Source organism: Clinocottus analis, unplaced genomic scaffold, assembly GCF_023055335.1.
Source record: "Clinocottus analis isolate CAN_PGR_092001 unplaced genomic scaffold, fCliAna1.0.p SCAF_18, whole genome shotgun sequence".
NCBI lineage: Eukaryota > Metazoa > Chordata > Actinopteri > Perciformes > Cottidae > Clinocottus > Clinocottus analis.
Window position 1 is genome coordinate 1,348,037 of NW_027175909.1, and position 19,934 is coordinate 1,367,970.

Sequence of the window (19,934 nt, forward strand, 5' to 3'; positions counted from 1 at the left end):
CATAGTAAGTCTACAGTTATGTTGCATAACTCTTAAATGCTTTGGACAAGTTATTTTAAGATACAATATTAACATACATTTTTTTAAAAATAATCGTAACAACATTTCATTTCTAAAAATCATAATCAACCTGTCAATGTCTATTATATATATATATATATATATATATATATATATATATATATATATAAAAATATATATATATATATATATATATATATATATATATATATATATATATATATATATATAGAGAGAGAGAGAGAGAGAGAGAGAGAGAGAGAGAGAGAGAGAGAGAGAGAGAGAGAGAGATAGATAGATAGATAGATAGATAGATAGATAGATAGATAGATAGATAGATAGATATAGATATATATGAAACTTACAGGTTGGCAGAATGCTTACCAATAAAACACCTTGCTTCATTAACCCATTTAAAACTGTGGAACCAATTTTGTCTCCAGCCATTCTTTTCAATGTGTTGAGTCATCGTAGAACCCCAAATTAATTCCAATACCTGTGTTTATTGTATGTATTTGTTCAGCAAAGTCTTGTGAAAAAAATCTATATCTGCAACAACAAAAAAACACTTTAAAAAAGATATTTTGATCGTAACTATGAACATCCAGCATGATATGAGAAGATTCCCCAAAATGCCTCCTGGAGCGTCAATAAGACACCTTTTTGGAAAGATTAGGACCCAAAGAATCAGAATCTGCAACAAAAATCACAATAAAACAAAGTCTTGGCCTGTTACGAAGGAGTTAAAAATTGCGTATTTTATGAGAAAAGATTGTCTGAACTTCGACAGGGATGTCTGGTGGTGCAGTAGCGAGCAGCTCTGCGACCTACTGCAACTACTGTTGTGCACAGAGAGACAGTTACCGAATGACTGAAGGAAGAGCAGAACAATAGAAGTTTAGTTTAGTTTAAGCGTTACAAACAAGAGGAACTCCTGCCCAAGCCTCCCAATTTATTCACTTTTGAGGCAGTTCAGCCCTATTTATTAGCCAGTTTTGAATATTTTCCATCCATACTTTGTGTGTCAGCTCTTTAGACAGTTGCGTTGCCTCATCCATTGTGTTGGGTTTGCCCAGGTTTAGAGAAAAAGAAGCAATATGTAAAAATGTCATGTGTACAGAATGAACAACATAACAGAGTTACAACACATTCAATGAATGGGACAAAAATTAGTGGTAAGCGTGATCAAAAAGTTAAACTACCAAAACTAGCAGCAACAGCGGACATAGTAGAATAACAATAATTATAAAAGCAGTAATAGTATTGGCAATACTAATAGCAATGCAACTGATAATAATAATGATAATAGCAGGAGGTTTCGGGCAGAACGAGGGTCGAGATAACCCCGATCCATGTGAACCTGTGAGGGAAAAAAGCACAAAGTCTGCAGGGAAGAAGTTGAGTTAGCAATGTTCATTAATGGGACATTAATTCCTTCAAAAAGAGAGAGAAAAGAGGAGAGAGGAGCAAGATAATTCATTTTTAAGTGCTATTAAAGAGGAAAGTCTTAAGTCTACTCCTAAATGTGGGGACTGTGTTGGTCCTATATCTCACAGCGTTCAAGGAGAGTACTTGATGGGATAGAGGGGGACCATCAAGACCTAGGGAAAGCAATTGGGTCGATGGCATGTGGCCTCCGATAAAGGACCGACACGTAGACCCCAATGCAGCACGGTAGTGTTGAAGACATGTAAAGCGGTGTCTTGGTTAATCCGGAGGTCACACAATTGTAACCCTAGTTCTCACAAGCAGAGCGTGGGGCCCTGTTGCTTACTGAAGCAGTTGTAAGATGGCAGACAGTGGTGCCTGCTGCCTTGTATTCTGCAGTGTCTGCACATATTAAGTAAACACATCCTAATTGGCTGGCTAAGCTCATGCCAAGTTTCAGTATTACCCATGAGTTAAGAGTGGAGGGCTTCACATGTTCTTAAAGAACTATGGTTACAATCTTGTAACCTTCACAGCCAAAAGTTGTGGCCAAAATGATACATTGAGTGTTCTCTCAGAGTAGCCAAGGCATGGACTGTGGCTATTTGGATCGTGGTCCATGCGTTTACCACTCTTTATATGAATAGTTGCTGTCATATTCATGTAATGTGCTGTAACTCTGTAAAATTGCTCATTCTGGTCACAGTTTGCTCTCCTGAAGGTTTCTTCCCTTTAATCCCTGTAAAAGGGTTTTTACTATCTTAATTTGGGGAGTTTTTCCTGATCCGATGTGAGGTCCTGGGACAGGGATGTTACATGTACAGATTGTAAAGCCCTCCGAGGCGAATCTTGTATTTGTGATTTTGGGCTGTACAAAATAAACTCAAAAGATGATGATGTCAGAGTGAGTGATTTGCAGCAGCATTTTACAGCATTGCTTGATCCAACTTATTTGGTTGACCAATAAGAGCATGGACAAAACATTTTTGAAATCACCTCAGTTCAATGCGAGCTGAGCCAATATTAGATGGCTCAGCTGATGGCTGAATCACTACAGGCGAGTGATTGGTCAAAGAGAATCATCAACACGGGATATCTTGCACAAACCTGCTGTCTTTAAATAGCCAGTGTGTGATCAATGGTAAATGGACTGTAGTTGTAGTACTTTTCTAGTCCTAAAACCCCTTAAGGAGCTTTAACACTACATGTCATCATTCATCCATTCATACACTGAAGAACTAACTAACATGCATTACCAATCATTGCACAGCAATTTGGAGTTAAGTGTCTTGCCCAAAGACTCATTGTGACATGGACTACTGACCTACATCTGCCCAGCAGTCACCAAAAATGAAGAAGTCAAATCTCTAGGATGTTATTGAACTCATGTGTCTGTCAAACATTCGTTTCCTGTTTTTCACCTTACAGGAAATTCCCACTTTAGACAGTAAACAGCCCCTGATAGTGTCTGCCATTTGGCTTGGGCTGCAGGGGCTGCAAGATTCTAATACTTTACATGAGTGTTTTGTTGTACTCTACTTCATAATTATAAAATATTGTTGATTTTGATATGGAGTTAAATATATTCAATTCGTCAATAAGTTAATACATTTCAATACTTAATGCCTTTTGGCATTAGTATTTATATACGGAGGTATTGACACGTTTTCTAATAAAAGATCTGAAACTTCTCACCACTGACACAAATATTAATAGTTAGAGTTCCATTAATTCAGTGGCAGTAATGAGTTTTTTGGAGACAGCTCTTCCTGTAATATCACGCTGAAGTGAAAACATTCTTGGAAAACCATCCAGTACCTTTCTTTATCTTGCCAATTGTGCTCATTAAATCCTACAAACACATTTCTGGAAGGGTCATTTCTTGAGGGTTTTATGTTTTATGTTTGAGGTCAAAGGCTGGTACATCTTTTGTTCTTTCGGTCAGGACTACTGAAATGTGTTGGGAACATACTTCAGATAACCATAGCTCAGGTTAACTGAATAGTCTTCTCTGTACAACAGTGATACGTTGTCGTGGCTCTGTTAAAGCAAATAGCATTGTGTGAAATACTGCAACAGTGAATTTCCATTTTCACAGACATGGTTGGTGCACAGTGCCCCAGCTTGCCCAGGAATGTGGAGCGGGGTTGTTTGGTGAGTTGGTATGCAAGTTGTTCTGAGAGCAAAGGTAGCAAATTCACCTGTTGAAACAGGACTGTCTGCACCTTGTTTCCAAAAACCAGGGATGAAAGCAGAAGTGGGATCAGATAGGAGACAGAGGTTTGGCATGACTGCCTTGACATGTGCAGACGTTGGTTCCTGAGAAATAATAGAAGAGAAGCACGTACAGGACTTCTGAATGAGCCTTTTCCAAAGAAGTGAGGACAAAGTGGACAGTCAAACCTGGAGATGATGGGAAAAGGGCATACTACGGATACACAATAAACTTGTTTCACATGTAAACAGGAAGAGGATTAAACAAAAGAGTTCACATTTAAAGTTAACATTAAAATAATCACAAAGTATCCCTCAGCCAGTGAAGCACCACTGATTCACTGCTCAACAACATATTAAGGGAAATGGAAAAATAAATTCAGTTCAGTTTTCAGTTAATAAGAATTTAGGTCATTTATAATGTTGGTCAGAAAGATTTATCTGGAAAAACAGTTACATTATGAAACTGTACATTGTAAACAACAGATCACAGATTCACAGACCCCTCCCAATACAACTCCCACACATATAGTGTATGAATTGTTACAAAGCTGATTGTTGTTTCATTGATATGTGCCGTGTTTGAAGATTTAACCATTGTGCGATGTTGATTGTTTCTCTACTTTTCCAGTTAAGTTCTATTGTTTTCTTGACAATAGATAGGACCACAAGAGGACCATTATCGTTTGTTTTAAATGGTAAATGGACATGTACTTGGGTAGCCCATTTCGAGTCTTACGTCTTAAAGCAGTTTAACACTACATGTCATTCACCCTGATGGGAGGAGCTACCAATCATTGGAGGAGGACATGCTGCAGCCAAAGTTGAGTATACAGATATCTTTCAAATGGATGTAATATACATGCAATGTGTTCAGTATCTGTGGTTAAGAAGTCCAAAGCAATAGTCTTACCTTTGCCAAATGCTTTGTCTAATTTGAGGACAGTCATCGGGACGGGGAGTATCCCAGCAGCAGCATACAATGATGAGAACTGGCTGCAATCCACAGAACATGAATCACTGATGATCTGGCACATTTGTCCTCACCAATACAAAAAGTAACCTGCACAAATTCTCAACCATTATTTTTTATTGAGAACTTGGCCTGGCTATATATCACAGCATCTTGCTGTGTAGGTGAAAGGCAAACCATACTTTTCTGTCCTTTTAGAGAGAAAAGTATTGTTCTGGACTCCCACTACTGTATCAATGTGATCTTATCAATGCACAAATACTTGTCTAGAAGTAAATGCAAACACACCTGCACTGTGATGGCGGGCTGAGCCATGAGGGCACTGATACACACAGAGATATACGCGTTTACAGAGGCGTCTCATGTATCTCTTTGAATCTGTTATCTTTATTGACCATTCATATTGGGAACTTTGTGAGTTGCTGTAAAACCATTTCTTCTTGGCCGCACTATAAACTCATAACCCAACGGATGTGACTAAGAAAGTGGTTGGTGTGTCGAAAGTGACGCATAAACATATGAGTTTACTGTTCAAGGTGCAGATTATAGGAAACAAACTTCTGCTATTGATACCCAGTGTTTGATAGATCACACTCAGGGAGAGAAACTCTTTAGTCTTTAGTCAGAGAAATTATATTTCCGAATTTGTGAAGCTTCTCGAAAAGTTGCCTCCATTTTCAGTTTTTCAAAGCTTTGTCTGTATTGATCAGTTACTTATAGGCCTACAAATATATGTTATTCTTACTTAAACTGGCTCTTTACTCAGCACCTAGCTGGTGGCTTTTAGACTACCAGCATGGTAAAATCCCATGCATCTGTAAAAGTAATCAAACTTTAGACTGGAGCTCCAGATGTGAAAAGTTTCTTGGAAGTGAATTTGTGGTTTCTGTACAAGCCCAGACAGTGTCATCTCGTAGTAGACTGTAATCTGCTTGACTTCCTGTAAATACTGCTGTTGTAGCATTTCCCCTAAACTGAACAGACACGTTTTTTACTCCTAAATCTGTGATGATTCAATTCAATTCAGTTCAATTCCATTCAGTTTGTTTTGTATAGCTCAAAATTACATTATAAATATGCCTCAGATGGCTTTACAATCTGTACACATAACATCCCACATCCCTCACATTGGATCGGGAAAAAACTCCCCCCCCCCAAAAATAGAATATATCCTTTCATGGGGAAAAAGAGGAAGCAACCTCAGGGAGAGCAACAGAGGAGGATCCCTCCCCCCAGATGCACAGAAGCAATAGATGTCATGTGACCAGAATAAATAACGTAACAGATTCACAGCACATTTATTGAATAGGACAGAAATTATTTATATAATAAGTAGTAGGCATGGACCACAATCCAAATAACCACAATCCATGCCAGAAGAAGAAGGTAGAGAGGATGTGCATTAGCAGGACCGCCATGGCAGGAGGCAGGAAGCAGGAGGCAGGAGGCAGGAGGCAGGACCAGGTCCAGACAGCCACATTCATTGGAAACTTGTGGTAGGGTTCGTAATGATATACGTAAGACGACCGGAAAGATTACACATAGCCTTGCCTACATTCTCCTGTGATTCCAACTAATCTGTTTTATATGAGAGCAGAGATCAGTGTGGCTTAAAAGAGTAATTTATAATTATATTAGATTAGTGTATGGTGTACGGTTTGCCCATAAGGATCTCAACACTGGACCAATCATTAGCCCACATACTGTCAATGGATGCAAAGATCAACCTGAGGTCGATTGTTACATGAAGACATTTGTAATTCACTTCGAGCCACAAAGCCAATTAACAAATGTTCTATGGGAAATTGCCATCTTGTAGCTCACAGTCACATCGAAAGTGTTCTTCCATCCATCCATCCATCCATCCATCTATCCATCGATCCATTTTCAGCCGCTTATCCGGTGTCGGGTCGCGGCGGCAGCAGACCCAGCAGGCCTACGACAGGCAGACTGGAGTAGCCGGGGGATCGAAATACCGTTCTTTCAATTACTGCTCGACCAACTCCTGAGCCGCTGCTCTCCAGAGGGCAGATGATGTATATTTGCTGAAAATGGTGCAAAGCAACTTCAGTCCAAAAAACAAGGCAGATTAAAAAAAACAGGGACATCAACAGGGATCCAAACAGACAAACCGACACTGGAGCAGGAGACAAGCAGGGTTTGAATACACGGGGAATGTGCAGGTGATTAGACACAGGAGGAAACAATGAGGGGCGGGGCAGATAATCACAGGGGCAGGACGTGCAGGGACACAGAGGACGAGAGAGACAAGGGCTGAGGTCCAATAGTCCTTTTTGGTAGGAACCTTCCTAACTGAGGGAAATGACCCGGAAGTACCTAAGTGGCCGACATGATAAGTGCCGGTCGAATTCTCTAAACATAAAGGAAAGGAGCTTCATGCCTCCTAACTTAGCTCCTTAAGCTTAGGACCCTCTGGACCTTCCTTAACGAAAGGAAAGGAGATAATGCCGACCCACAATCCTTTGCCGCGGCAACATTTAAAGTGATGTTTCATTCGGCTGTTCACGAGAACAAACGATCCTGACGACAAACGCAGATCATGTAAATAATAAGTAGCGTTACTTGTAAATACTTTCAATAATATGTTAAACCGGCTGGAAAACTATGAACATTACGTTGCTGTTGCTGAACACGATTGTAAAGTGATGAAACAGCTTCAGTCCTCATTCTTTTATTTTACTTTAGTTACAGAAGCATTAATGTAAGCGTTAAACTGGTCGAGCTCTTCAGCCTGACTCATGTTTATGATTATCATCTTTTTAATCCACTATTTTGTTACATTACAATAAAGCACTATCAAGTTGTGTGGTGTTTCATAAACTGTATTTTTATGATCAGATTATAATCTGCAGATAAACCATAACAACATAAATGGATATGAGACACACATATGACACACATCGTTAGTGGGACAACGTATTTAATTCAGCAGGTTTGAAACTGAAAAATCAGTTTAGTAGCTTTGTACTTGGTGTAAAATCCATTTGTTTCACTTTCATATTCCTTCGTTAATTTCTATTCCAACCTCGTTAATAAAGTAATATATAAATTGGGTTGTTAAAATTGTCTGCATGACGCTACGCTGTAAGAAGGCAGATGAAGTATTTAAGATGCTTTATTGTAGTCCGAGATGGACTACAACGTTGTAGTTTCACCGCTGCAGACAGACTGACGTCACTGACATCGCCTGCTGTCGGGTCAGAACTTGGTGCTTAGTGAAAGGGCAGTCGGATTCTCTAAACACCGCGGTGGTCTTTTCCTAACTCCTCATGAAGTCTCCTTCCCATCTTTTCTTGACCCTGTGACGTTTCCACAGAGGTCAAGGAAAAGTGCTTAGGGTTAGACGTTAGGAGGTGATTATTTGACTATTCGACCGCAGCCAAGGACTTTTAAACAACCCCCCCCCCCCCCCCTCCTCCCTATTTATTAACAAGGTTACATCTGATCATAAGAATATGCAGACAACAGTTTATGAAACATCACACAACTCAACCTATTGACTTTATGTATTTTATTATAATGACAAAATAGTTGATTCCAAAGATAATAATCAGAAACATGACTGACTGAAGAGCTCGTCCAGTTTAACTCTTTCAGTTTAACTGATTATTGAAAGTATTTCCAAGTTATGCTCCTAGGAGCCAATGGAGCTAAGTTAGGAAGCATGAAGCTCCTTTCCTTTGTGTTTAGAGAATTCAACCAGCACTTATCATGGCGGCCACGCAGGTACTTCAGTCAGGTCAATTCACTCAGTGAGGAAGGTTCCTCACCAAAAAGGACCAATGGACTGCAGCCGTAGTCCTATAGGGTGGCTTGAGGGAGAAAACAGAAGAGGGCTCTCTGGCAGAACATTATTTGTTTTAGCTTTGACTTGTTCCATCTTCCATTAAGCTTCTGAGCTGCTTTTAGAAGAAACAGCTGCAGCTGGAACTTTGGTCCAGAACATAATGAAATCATTTAAGGTCAGATTTTATATTTAGCTACATTTCGTATGTTGTGTGGTAGTGTCGATAAGGTTTGGACAAGATTTTTCAGTAGATACATCTCTTTTTTTCAGCAGGTAAATACACAGATTTCATGCAGTAGATCAACATGAGTTACTTCATGTACATGAACAGAATAAATGGAGCCCAGACGTTCCAGTAATGGGTGAAAGTGCTGTTAACTAACAGCAAACGTTACTTTCCAGCTCAGATTGTACTCTATCTCGAGAGGTTATCATTTTTGTCCCATTTGTTCCCTTACTGAAAACAAAAATCCTCTCTGGTGCAAAGAAAAAGAAAAACTGGAGATGAAGCACAGTTTCTACAAAGTACTTCCAGTGTTCAAATTGAAAACTCCCCCTTTGGGTCTGCTTCAACCGAATCCTCTGGGATAACAGAAATGCTGTTTCAAGTTTAAATAAAGTTATGTGTTTGTTTTCTCTAGCTCTATTAGGACTGCAAAGGTTCCAGTCCCGCTGAGAGGTTCACTGATTCACTGCTCATTGAGGGCTTAAGTCCCTGAAACAATTAAAGCACTTTCCACTCCATTAATTCCAGAGATCTGCAGGAATGTGTTATGTACATGAATATTTAACTATACTCCGGACTTCTTATCTATAATATATCTCTATATTTAGAACAGATAGCCAACTTAATTTTAAAGGATGCCTCCCATCCTTTGCACAGGGAGTTTCAGCTTCTCCCCTCGAGACGGAGGTATTTAGTACCACGGTGCAGAAAAAGCGCTGTAAAAACAGCTTTGTTCCAGCAACCATCACGCAGGTAAACAAATTATAATTACAACAGTGCACTGTGTAGCTTTGAGAACTTTAATCATGTTTGTCTGGTTGTCTGTGTTTGTTGTAATGTATGTTAAGACGGATGCCTCACTTTCTATTGCAAAATAAGTCTACATGCAGGTACTAATAAAGTAACCAACCAACCAAGAAATCTAGTTAGTAATCATGAAAGTTAGTTATAGTTACATTCCTGTAACGACTATAGAGTTCCTTTCAATGTCATTTTAATCGTGCATGTCACTCTCATGTTCAATTAATCCCCTGAAAAAGTTACTACAGCAATCAGACTCATTGGGACATTTCAAACTGTTTCATACCATTTAATTTCAATGCATTAATACATATTAATAGAAAGTACAACACACAAATAAGTATTGTGATGGGTATAGCCTTCTGTATATTTGCTGTATAACCAGTCTATGAATGAAGGCATTGCAAAAACTTAAACAAACTTATTCTAACGAAGATGGTCAATAGAAATAATACAAACAAGCCAATGTTCTTAAAATTAAGGTTGGGGTTGGGCAGTAATCAGTTTACTGACAGGTTGCATGTTTGTATGGATTTAGCATCGGGATACTTCGGTACATTTAATGACCTGCAATGGCCTGCTTTCTTAAAAGTATGTGAAAAGGTAGTCAATAAGTATACAAGACCACACACATTGCAAGCAGGCTTGCAATTGAGAGTCAAAAGTCAATGCGTCCGAAAAACAATCAAGGGTTTACCTAAAAGAAAGAAGAATGATCAGATTTTATTGAAATACTAAACTAAAATGTTAGAATTCCCCCTCCTGCTTGTGGTAACGTTTCATCCAGCCGTCCAAACAGAGGTTCTTTCAACAAGTGTGTTGCACAACAGAACGTGTTCATTCTTGACCTGTATTAACATTCAGCGCCTCCTCTCCTCCGAGCGACTAAGCTTTCTTAAAACATTTCAAATTGTCTCAGCAGCAAGGCAGCAGGAGTCTATGAGCGGCACAGCTCTCCGCCTCCTTCCCTGACAGAGCTCCACATAGCCTTTCATGTAATCATTCTCGGGTTTGTTGTTCCAGATGTCGATTACTTCATGAGCTGTGAAACAATAGAAGCTGGGTCCTGTGAAAGTCCAGCCCTAATCTGGGGTGTTTGGGGGTCATTTGAATAGTTCTGTAACTATTTGAGAGGAAGCAGATGCAGAATCGGACTAGGCGTTTAGATCATCACAGTTCTCATGCTTTTTATATCAATCCAGACATCTAAGTGCTTCGCTTAAATATTCAGTCAGGGTCATGAACCAGTGCTTGAGTCAGGTCCCAGACTTAAAAGGCCAAATTTTCCAAAACTAACACATTTCAAATCCTGAGAATGTCATGCCTTTCTACTGTGTACAAACATGTTGGATGTGTCATATATAACTTGGAGCTTTTGCATCCAAACGACAACCATATTCAAATCCAAATGCGTATACTCTGGAAATGAAAAAAGAAAAGAAAACAGTAAAAAAAATGTTGTTGTGCTGTTTGGCCGTAGACAGAGGTTAGCTGACAACAATGGAAGACTGGTGTTTATAGTTGTGTTTGTTTGTTTCGTCTTATGGCTGAATCAATGACGATTGTTAGCTTATATTTATCTATAGCTTTACATTTTCCTGTACTGGCTGTTTCCCTATTTCTGCCGTACACTGACTTAGATCCAGAGAAACAAAAGCAAAACCTGTAAGCTTCCGCTAAGTTGGTGTGGTAGAAAAAGGAAACCTGTCCCTTGCAACACAAAAGCAATTGCTATTTGCGCAGCATGCAGTACTTATCTTTATCCGCCTGAGACAAGTGACAATATGTTAAAAAAAGTTTCATCCCATGCTGCACAAAATAAACCTCCACCTTCACAGGATGGGTTTAGGCAACAAAACTACTGAGTTAAGTTTAGGAAGTTTCACTGACTTCTCGCACTGTGTGTGTCTTTATACGTTTTTGTTTGTGATGACATGCATAACATACAAAAGTATTTTGTTGGATACCAACAAATTACGAGACATAATTTGTTGTTGGTATACCGTAAAAGCCGGGTTACAAGCCGCTACTACCTTCAGTGGGTGTCTCCACTAGCTCCCCACTGTAGCCAGCTAGCGCTGCTGCTAGTTCCCCACTAGCTCCCGCTAGTTCCCCGACATCCACCCAAGGTAGCGGGACCAGCCCTGGCTCGACCCCCGACTCGCGCAGCGGGAGCGCAGGCAGTAGCAGCGCAGGCAGTAGCAGCGGGGAGCTAGCAAGCAGCGCTCGCTTACTACAGCGGGGACACCCACCGAATAGCGGCTTGTAACACAACTTTAACGGTATACTGGATGATATCAATGCTTTAGCACATTTTAATGTTTACTCTGCTTCCTACTTTGACGATAATACATTACCACATTTAAGTTCAGAGCATTTTTTATTTTGTTATTTGACAGTCAAAAGTTAAAGTTTAAGGTCAGTCTCAGAAGTAACTTTTGTCAACCACGTCTGACTTGTTCTTGATCCACTTTCACATAGATTCAAACTATTAGTCAAGCAATTTCTTTTTTTTTCTCTGTCTGTGCAATTCAGATGGTAAACACTTTCCTTGGTGCTAAATATACTTTTCATAGTCTAGAGTTGAGTCTCTAATGCGGTACACACATTTTGACTTATACAATGCTCATGGCAAATGTATGTATAACAAATATAGTTTATGGCAAACACACCAACACTAAATTGATAAAAGAGAAGCATTTCAGACTCAGCTCATGGTCTTGTTTTTAAAAGATATCCATCTTATGTTCACCATTACACCGACCAGACACATGGTTTAACATGGTAATAATTGAATGATGAAGGTAATGATCCTGCATGATTCTGCCGTTCTCTTGTCTATTAATGTTATTCCTGTCCAGTCCTTGCAGTTCTGAAGCAGATAGTTTTTTCATTGGGTTGAGGGGAACATTAAGCAGATCCACAATCCTTGTTGTCAGTCTGGCCTGGTGACAACACAGATGCATTCTTTAGAAACTTTGTGACTGGCACTAAGCAACACAAAAACTAAAGACCTGGATCACCCAGTTTGCAGCAGTGACCGTACAGCTGGGAACCAGCAAAGTTGTTATAATCTCTGCTGTAAACTGATTTCCCAGAAGTCTTTGGGGGGGTGTTTGAGATAAGCCAGACTGATGCAAAACTGCACAATTTTCATCACATTCTTTGTAAGATGGTTAGATATTTCTTTGTGACTTTCTCTTGAGGCCATCTGCATAAGACATGGAGGTTTTGAGAGCGAAGCCCTGCAGTTTCTCTCCCCACAATGTGCAATGCTTGATGGGAATGGAGTTGCCAGAAGAGGGAGCATTGGGACTGTTTCCACGTGATATTGATGAAACCTTCCAACTGGCTCAGTAAAAGTGTTAGGTCACCAGTCACCACTCTCCTGTGATCAATTCCCTAAATATTCCACAAAGTTGATCAAAATGAATCTTCTCTGTTTGCTATATCTTTAGGCATCAATGTGGCACTGTATCCCACCGGACCGCCCTGAATAAAGAGACCAACACAGAATGTTGTAACGCATAATAAACAGGATTTAGAGCAATATCGAAAAAATAATACAGAAGCAAACTATTATCATCCATTTAAAGATGATAGTTATTTCTTTCCCGAGAAGAGAATGAAGTCTCTCTCATCTGTGAGTTTTCAGAAATGTATTGATGTCTGGGAAATGTGTTATAATATAATATGGGAAAACATATATATATATATATATATATATATATATATATATATATATATATATATATATATATATATATATATATATATATATATATATATAAATAATAATATATACATCATTAGCTGGCATTAAAGCCATAACCGCTGGTTGAAAAATAGTGTTGCATTTATTATATATTAACAAACTAATGGTCCTCAGTGATTGAAATAGGACAATGACATTTAAGATGAATAATCCAGAGGACATTGTGTTGAAAATAACATATTTATATTGTTAAAATTGTAAAATTAAAGCAGCCCTCATTTATTTTAATGAAACATAGTTCATGTAGTTACATGTGTTATGCTACTTCAGAACAAATATTATGGGGACCACACAGAAAACTGCAGATGAACATGTAATATGTTGAAATTCACACACCTTTAGACTACAATTTAGCACAGTGACCAAACACAGATACCAACTAACCTCGTTTCAGAAGCTTTTGATCGGTCATGAAGTGGTGTCATGCCTTTTTATTTAGACTGACTAAGTGCAGTCTGGCAACTCAGAGCACACCTAATCGTCAGGCCCAAAAGTGCTGCTGGCAGTGTTGTTGAAAACAGCTCATCACTCATTACTCAAGGGAATTAAAGAGTTCTCTGGTCCTACACAGAATTAATATTATTATAATAGTATGCAGGCCAGGCTTGGCATTTACATTATGGCCCAAAGGCGGATATTGTGTATGTTAGTCAGTCACACAACTAGGCCCTGCAACAAAACCACACAACACACTCACACCTCTCTCTGACCAGACATGCACACGGCTCTCGGACCCCCAAACTGCAGTCACTATGTCGTGGTGCTGAAAGTCTTTGCAAGTTCAAATTGCTCACAGTAAAATATGAAGCAATTAAATACGTAGTCAGAATTAAACATTAACAGTTTCCCCTTACAGGACAAAGAAGACCATGTGACACAGGCAACTATTATTTATTGTATTTTATTTAGCAACAATATAAGTATAACAATGTTCTTTAAATACAACTACAATGAAATAGAAAATACACGATTGTCAGTTTCCAATAGCCTGCCGTATTTGACTAGAAACCAGCATTGACATCCCAGTTGGAGTTCACTGGGAGCCCTGAAGCCCAAATTGCTCCAACTTTGCCACCGCACAACCTTTAGTCCCTTGGACGTGGTGTAGATCAGATGAACAGTTCTCGAGATATGTGAAAGAATCACACACACACATACTAACAGACTCCCTGCTGACGGTGTTTATCACGTCCATCTCCATTTGAAAATAGTGGGATATCTTTCACATCCATCTATCAGCAACAAAGAACACTAATACCACTCAACATTCCAGGTCTCCATCATGGTCTCGCAACTGCAAACAAGCAAACAAGCCTTCAAACAGGCCGACTGGCCCTGAGGTTACAAGGAAGAGTAATGGAAAACTTTTGTTACTCTGTTAGTATGACTCTGACATGGGCCTTAGCTCCCTTGATACTCCTCATAAATAATGTGAGCACTGTGAGCAGTTAGGGCCTGTTCAATGTGTCATGGCTTTGTGAACTGCAGGACTTTACTCTCTGCTGAGTCAAGAGTATGAGCTGAAGTGTTCGAAGCCTCTGGTCCAGGCTGGGGACTGTGATCCTCAGTGTGGGAAGGCTCCACCTTCCTCCTCCACTGCGCTGACACCTCCTTCCATGGTCATGTGAATAAGCAGATGTCATTGATGGGAGGCACATTCAGAATAGATAGTGCCTCCCTTCAGAAATGAATAGTACATGTGCTTCTCATGCTGCATTTATACTCGATGGGAAAATACAATTCACTCTGCTGTCAGACGGGAAACACTGAACTCAGCTTGTAGGAGGTGAATACTGTGGTACGATATTGTACTATTCACTCTATTTCTGAAAACTATTTGATATACTCATCTGTATCATCAGCTTTCAGGAGAACACTTTAACATTTTAGGAAATATAGATCAACATTATCTTAAATTCTGTATATTTTAGCGCAGACTGTCTCCTCTCAGACACACTTGGACTAGTCTCACAACAACAGCGCTCTCCAATGGTAATGAGTCAGACTCATTAAGTCCTCACTCATTCTTCTCTTTTTCTCCCTGTTAAAGGTTTATTTTGGAGTTTTTCCTGTTCTCATGTGAGGTCCTAGGACAGAGGAGAGTTGTTTGTGTTGTAAAACCCACCAATTTGTAATCTTAGATTTTGGGCTACACAACATTAATTTAAGTTATTTTATTTAATAGAACACATGGTAAAGAAAACTAATTAGAACATTAGAAAGAAGAAACTAAAAGCCAGAGTAGATTAGAATGTTGTCTGGATTTAAAAGGTATGATGTGTAGAATATGTCTCTTCAGTCAGAGACACACTGAGCCTGTTGAGGACCAGGTACAGGTTCAGTGACTGCATCCAAACAGGAAGACCCTAAAACCATGGCAACCAGAAGAAAATAGACTTTGTAGTCACAGTTGGACAGGTGAGGATGAGACAGAGATGCTCTTCCTCCTAAAACAAATAAATCAATCAATGTTGACTTCTCGCTCTTTATACGTCCTCGGTCGTGATGACATACTTCATATGTGACTAACTTTTGGCAGCATGGTGAGGTCTGACAGCAGGGGCTCAGGAAGTGGTAGACACAAGATACTTCGTCCAGAAAACTGACTGTGTTTATTTCCATCAGTAGCTATGCTACACAGGTAACGTAACAGATAGATTTACAATATAAAGAAACTGTTAACTGAAGAAATCTGTAACGCTTCAGGTAGAAACACTTTGAAATAGTCTAAAATATGGTCAACTTTAAACCCATGCATAACAAATCACTCAACCTAATTATATACCTTTACATAACTTTATTTATATCTCTATATATCTCTATAAATATTGCTCTATCTTCATCTCTCTGTCTTTATCTATATATCTCTATCAATATCTAAATAGTTACATCTCTACATCTCTCTCTCTCTCTCTCTCTCTCTCTCTCTCTCTCTCTCTCTCTCTCTCTCTCTATATATATATATATATATATATATATATATATATATATTCAATGCCTCTATCGCTGTCCATATGTCTCTATCTCTTTTAGTGTTTCTATCACTATCGATATATTTATATCTCTATATCTCTCCATCTTTATCTCTCTATATATGTATATATCTATCCATCCATATCCTTTTTGTATTCCCGATTTTGTTTATGGACAGTACCTTGTTTTATGGTGTCTTGTTGTGGTTTGGTTTATTGATTAATACAAAATAATAAATAAAAAAATAATATATATTTTTTTTAAATTAATAAAAAAATTAAATATTATTTTCCTAAACAACTATCTGTTCATGATTCTTTTTGGACTATTTTAATCTACAACTTGTCAATTTGACAAATACCTGCAGAAGTGAAAAGTTGCTTGAGGCTTCATTGATGACATGGATTGAAGGTGTGTAGGGGTAAATATATATATATATATATATATATATATATATATATATATATATATATATATATATATATATATATATATATATATATATATATTCTTTTACATTTAATATCACATGTCATATTATTCAAAAAGTATTTTGGTATGTTTTTAAATATCACTTTAAAATGTATTTCATGTATTACTTAATAAAGTAAAATAAAATAGCTGAATGCTTCCCCGTCAGTCGGTGTTACAGGAGGTCTGTTTAGTGGCTAAAATACCCGATGACTATTAGTTACTGTTTCTTAATTAATTAATTTGTTTAACCACTCTTGGACGGATAAAACAACGAGTCTACGCGTGTATGCATTTCAACAACGGTAGAAAAACAGTGTTTCGCTCCGTTCTTTACTGAATTCTTGTCTCAAAATAAAAAAGGTTCGACAGTGTACAATACGTGAGCTCAGACGTCACAATTTATCTATGAATATTCTAATTAATGCATGTGCAAACATATTCTAACTTAAAAGCAAAATAAAATACAATTATGCAATCACTATAATATGAATCTAAATAATATAGTATAAACATCTGAGTCTAAATTACTGTTAAAATTATAATATGGAAATTGGCACTAACAGTCTGGTTAAGCAACAACTCAGGTTCACAGTGAAAGCATCAGAGGATTAGTTCAAACAGAGTCAGATCAAATGAACACAGTGCAAACATTGTTTTTTAGTTTTTTATGTAATAGTTTTGAATGAAGTGTGATTTCGTAAAAGAGGTGTTCTTCTACTTGTGAGTGGTTGTGTAAATTGTGTGTCGTGTTTTGAATTGCTTCAGCACAAGAAATCATCCTTCACAATTGTAAAAACCTGTAAAGTAATTTTATGACATACGTATAAACTCCAATGTTATGTGATCATGACATTGCTCAGGGACTCAAAATCTGCAGGGACTGAGTAATGTCATGATCACGTAACATCGGAGTTTATACATACGTATAACTCCAATGTTACATGATCATGACATTGCTCAGGGACTCAAACTATAAGAGTGGCGGGTTTTTGATGGCTTTCAATTATATTAAGGATACATATCATTGTACACTTCCATTTCACTGTTCTTTTCTTTGCATTACAGTACTTATTGAAGGATTTGCTAATACAAATCTTTGACTGCCGCAGCCACGTTTAGTGAAGGATGTATGTGTTGTACAATCAGTGCGATTGGGTTGAGGCCTGAGAGGATGTGTCGAGCATTCAAACAGGATGTTGCTCATTACGACTTGCAGCATTTCTATTTTAGTCTTTTTCATTCCCTATCCAAGATCCACTTCTGTTCTGTCCACTGGGTGTTTTGTGAACAACACGTTACATATTTTACAAAATGTATCTTTTTGCACTGATGTCAATATTACACAATATTCGTATTCTTATTTATCAATGTCACGCAACAACAATGTCCTTCTGGATTAATAAAGTTAGAGACCTCCACCAGGTCTGTGGACCTGCGTTGTCTTGTGATTGAATGATGTTTTCTTATTTAACGCTTTATACAGTCTTACCAAAAACAATGAAAGTCACCCAGCTGTCTGCCTGAGTAGCAGCGGCTGAGTGGAGAGGCAGATCCTTTCAAACCCGCCACTTTGTAAAGAAACACTTCCAGTCATACCCTGAGCGAGCATGCACAACGCTTTGTGAAAGGACACGCATCCAACTCAGAAGGGGCTGATCTCTAAAGTTTACAATAAATACCTTTTCTACAATCAAAACCAGACGGGAAAGTGAGTTGAATATGGACCTGACAGAGTTGGTGGGTGGGTGTACTGAGGAGGGCGAACAGTTTTAGGGATCGAGGTACAACTGCGCCCTCTTCTGGCAATCTTTGGAATCCCTACCAAACCCATCCTATATCAAAGAAAATGATATCATTGCCTTTACCACTCTTCTGGCAAGTCGCAGAATACTTGCTTGGAAGTCTCCAAATCCACCATTTCAGTCTTGCTGAAAGGATGTAATGTTTTTCTTTAGTCTCGAAAACATGTAATATACACTTAAAGGCTGTAATGACCGTTCCACGAAGAAGGGGCAGCCTTTCATTTCCTATTTTCATTACCTGTCACTGTTGCCCACTTTTACAAATAAAGATCTGTCGGATTAACTGTAACCAAATTAACTACTTAATTATATTCTTACAATACTGTATCACAAAAAACTGTGTGAACAAACGTAAAAGCCATGTGTGTGTGGGTTTGTGGGTGGATTGATTATTTATTTATGTTTTCACTTATTTCCTACTTTAAGTTGTCTGTTTGCTCTACCTTCCTGTTATTAACTTCCTTACTAACAGATCAACACATACACAAACAAAATAAAAATACTCGTTCGCTAATACCCGTACATCATACAGTGCATAATAAAGTATATTGAGAAAAAAAATGCATCTGTGAAGTGTTCCACACACAGAACAAACAACATAAACATACATACACTTTGGGTCTGGACACGACACCTCTCATCATCATCATCATCATCATCATCATCATGAAATCTTCATTCTGTATCGATGGACACAATGTACTACATTCCCTCTGTCTCTCTCAGAGGACGTCTGTCGGTCTGTCTCTCTCAGGTGTCTCTCTCTCTCAGGGGACGTCTGTCGGTCTGTCTCTCTCAGGTGTCTCTCTCAGGTGTCTCTCTCTCTCAGAGGACGTCTGTCGGTCTGTCTCTCTCAGGTGTCTCTCTGTGTGTCTCTCTCTCTCAGGGGACGTCTGTCTCCCTGTCTCCCTGTCTCTCTCATGTGTCTCTGTCTTTTTCTCTCAAGTGTCTTTCAGGTGTCTTTCTGTCTCTCCCATGTGTGTCACTCTCTCGGGTGTCTCTTTCTCAGATGTCTCTCTCTCTCTCAGGTCTCTCTCTCTCTCTCTCTCTCTCTCTCTCTCTCTCTCTCTCTCTCTCTCTCTCTCTCTCTCTCAGGTGTCTCTCTGCACAGCAAAGAACAGGAGGGGCGTGGCCCGTGTGGTGAGAACGCCACAGAGGATTGTGGGAATGATCCTTCCTGACCTGAATCCTGTGTATGCCAGACACAGGACTGTCATAACAGGCTGAGTAACAGAGCGGTTTCCTCCATCACATCGTATCTTTTTATTATGACAATAAACATCCTTATCCTTATTATGTTGACTAAGATACTATTGATGCATTATTTAATGTTTAAAAAACACACTATTAAAATGAGTTAATACAGTAATATTAAGGTTCCTAAAAGTTCGGGCTATGGGAAGCTTCAGGTGACCGGGCTCCAGCAGTGTTAAATGGTT